Source organism: Gymnoscopelus microlampas (genome assembly GCF_963454915.1).
Source record: "Gymnoscopelus microlampas genome assembly, chromosome: 6".
Classification (NCBI taxonomy): domain Eukaryota; kingdom Metazoa; phylum Chordata; class Actinopteri; order Myctophiformes; family Myctophidae; genus Gymnoscopelus; species Gymnoscopelus microlampas.
This window is the reverse complement of record NC_139943.1, coordinates 46,463,157-46,467,233: the sequence shown is the minus strand read 5'-3', so window position 1 is coordinate 46,467,233 and position 4,077 is coordinate 46,463,157.

Here is a 4,077-nt window from a genome sequence, read left to right as displayed (position 1 = left end):
AGGTAATTTACTGCACTGTAACTATAGTGGTCGATAAAATAAAATGAAATACAAATCTTCACTTTCCTACATTGCTAAATGCATGGTCAGGGACCACATGCAATACCTTCACGGACCACCAGTTGAAAACCCATGCTGTAGAAGGTTCTTTAATGCCTCCCAGCTCACTCACAATATAGGCTACTGTAAGTTGCACTGGGTAAGAGCACAAGCTACAATGTAAACCAAGTGTATATCTTAGCTATGATGACTGCTTTTGAAATGGAATACTTAGTGGAGTAGTGGAGTAAAAAGTACCGTCTTATTTGTCTCTGAGATTAGAAGCATTCAGCCTACATTCACTACCAGAACACCCCACACTTACCCTTAACATCCTTATTGGGACACATATAACTCTCCAGAATTGGTACTATGACAGCAGCTTACAGAGGCGCCTATCTACAGAAGTGCTTCCAATTACGGTCCATTATGTTATTTTATCATTTACCGGCAGATTATGAGATAAGAGAACACATGTACAGTACAGTACAGTATGCCCGGCTCACCAATTTGTACCCACTACTCTAGCCAGAATGAGTCTCTCTCTGGCCCCTGGGGGGCCGTAAATATCTCAGCTATGTATCACTGATACATGATCTTTACCCGTCATTGCAGCTTTGTGTGGAGTATGAGGTGGGCATGACTTCCAGTCACCCGTAAAAGTCAGAACTTAGGACGCTTCTCACGTAACTGATGTCATGTCGGTCCAGGGCTCAGGTCTGTGGTCTACCAGCGATGAGGGGACTGGGGCTTGTGAGATTCCAGAGGATTTAGGATGGATGTTCAGACGATGGGACGATGACGGACCAGGCTGTCGCGCAGACAAATAAGGCCTGCCGTCAGTGTTTGTGTGCTGATGCATGTAACCCAAGAGTATGCCCTTCATCTAAAAACATGCGACTTCTCTCCTGTGGCTGTGGTCACTTGACCCATGTGATGTGTCATAACAGGAGATAGAGAGTATGGGACTTCAATGTGAAATATTGGGATTTGGTATTTTGGCAATCAGATTTTTTTTAAACTACCTCTGCGAGACTATAGCAGTTACCTGCAGGTAAATCAGGACAGGAGCCAAAACAGTGATTGTGTGTCTGACTTTGACAGTAAAACTTGGCCATGGTTTGTGTCATATGATATTAGAGACACTTGCCACTGACAAGCATCCAACATTTCAGAAATTGTAGTATTAGAAAGGCCTAGAAAGATATTGTTTCTATCATGGTCAGTATCCAGATCAGTATCATGTCAGTATTATGTCAGTATCATGTCAGTATCATGGTCAAAATCATGTCAGTATCATGGTCAGTATCATGGTCAGTATCATGGTCAGTATCATGTCAGTATCATGTCAGTATCACGGTCAGTATCACCGTCAGTATCATGTCAGTATCATGGTCAGTATCATGTCATTGTCATGTCATTGTCATGTCAGTATCATGTCAGTATCATGTCAGTATCACGGTCAGTATCATGTCAGTATCATGGTCAGTATCATGTCAGTATCATGGTCAGAATCATGGTCAGTATCATGGTCAGTATCATGGCCAGTATCATGTCAGTATCATGGTCAGTATCATGTCAGTATCGTGGTCAGTGTCATGTCAGTATCATGGTCAGTGTCATGTCAGTATCATGGTCAGTATCATGTCAGTATCATGGTCAGTATCATGTCAGTATCATGGTCAGAATCATGGTCAGTATCATGTCAGTATCATGGTCAGTGTCATGTCAGTATCATGGTCAGTATCATGGCCAGTATTATGTCAGTATCATGGTCAGTGTCAGTATCATGGTCAGTATCATGGTCAGTATCATGTCAGTATCATGTCAGTATCATGGTCAGTATCATGGCCAGTATCATGTCAGTATCATGGTCAGTGTCATGTCAGTATCATGGTCAGTGTCATGTCAGTATCATGGTCAGTATCATGGTCAGTATCATGTCAGTATCATGGTCAGTATCATGGTCAGTATCATGTCAGTATCATGGTCAGTATCATGGTCAGTATCATGTCAGTATCATGGTCAGTATCATGGTCAGTATCATGTCAGTATCATGGTCAGTGTCATGTCAGTATCATCAGGGACGTGCACAGATAGACTCTGGGTGGTACTAGAGCACCTGCCCTTTGCCCTCTTGACCAGAAGTGCCCTTTTGAAAAAAAAGAAGAAAAAAACGTCTTTTTTTTTCCAGTTTACATCGGGGGTCTTCAACAGGGGGTCCGGGACCCCTAGGGGGTCCTCAGAGTTACTACAAGGGGTCCGCCAATTCTTTATGTGATATGATTTTTCTTTTTACCATAACCACTCGAAACCTAGCATCCCTTTTCTGAGGAGAACTTTAGCCAAAAATAGCAGATCTACAAGCCCACAGCGCCTCGCAGCGAGGCGCTGTGGGCTTGTAGATCTGCTATTTTTGGCAAAGAGGTATACATAGGTGTAGAGGGAAAAAAGAGCAGACCAAGTAAACAAAAAAATATAATTTACTTGAGCACCTGCCCCTCAAAATGTCTGTGCACGCCAGTGACGCCACTGAGTATCATGGTCAGTGTCATGTCAGTATCATGGTCAGTATCATGTCAGTGTCATGTCAGTATCATGGTCAGTATCATGGTCAGTGTCATGTCAGTATCATGGTCAGTGTCATGTCAGTATCATGGTCAGTGTCATGTCAGTATCATGGTCAGTGTCATGTCAGTATCATGGTCAGTGTCATGTCAGTATCATGGTCAGTATAATGTCAGTATCATGGTCAGTATCACGGTCAGTATCATATCAGTATCATGGTCAGTATAATGGCCAGTATCATTTCAGTGCATGCAGTGCATGTGGTTTCAGAAAGTTACAAGGTTCTATAAATTCCTTGTGAAAACATTACAGTAATGCATTGATATTAAAAAATAACTTTTACTTGTACTTTTTACTTTAAAGTATTGTTTTAAAGCATGTACTTTTGAATACTTGGGTCTATTTAAAAGCAATTACTTATGTACTTAAACGTGGGTACATTTTTGATTGAGCTACTTTGACTTGTAGTGGAGTAAAATTTGACTAGGAGTATACTGTACTTTGACTCTGGGGTTGAGTACTTCGTCCACCACTGTCTACCTTTAGCTGTGCAACAGTTGTCACTGGTGGCATGAGACTGTTAGAGGTCAGATGAGTCGGAATTCAATGTAAAGCTTCCCTGTACAGACAGTGTATAGACATGATGTGTAGATGTGTGTAGACACAAAGACACATCAGCAGGGGTCATCAACATGTCCATACACAGACAAACGTGTCCGTGGCAAGACATGTCTACTGTATATCTCCGTAGCCCTTTTGTTTTTGTTGAAAAAAAAAATCTAATTATGGCCAAAATATTTTCTTCATTATAATGTATGAAATGTACATATAAAACATGTGTTTGAATAACTTTGGTGACTCATAAAGTAACATGCTAATTAATACGTTGCAGGAGATTTGTAGTATTGCACAACCTGTACACACAATTGCATCAGATGAAGACAACAAGACAGCTAGAAGAAATTATTGCTAATAACTGGCTCAGTTCTGCGAAAATAGTCCACTAAATAACAATCATAATCCATGGTAACCCTAACTCTCCATCCACAGCCTGGACCTTCTCCAACCTAAAAGTTAGCCCACCTCTGATCAAAGTTAGGTACTTTCACCCTAATCTATCGATTTGTCAGCCCATGGAGACTTGAATTCATGGATATTGATGTTTCTGTGAGAAGCATTTAACATGTAATTATTACGTCTAATAAATCAAATCAAATCAAGTGTAGCTTGTAGTGAGTGTATATTTTCCATCGTTACATTTGCATGCCTTGGACTTTCTCATCAACAGAGAACGATCACCTTAATGGAAACCACAGCTAGCTACCCCCAACCAAACCGGTTTAGCTGGTAGAACTTGATCTCCTTCTGTCCTCAATTGTTACATTTGCATGCCTTTGACTTTCTCATCAACAGAAAATGCCTGATCACTTTAATGGAAACCACAATTATAGCTACTGTACCTTGCCAAAC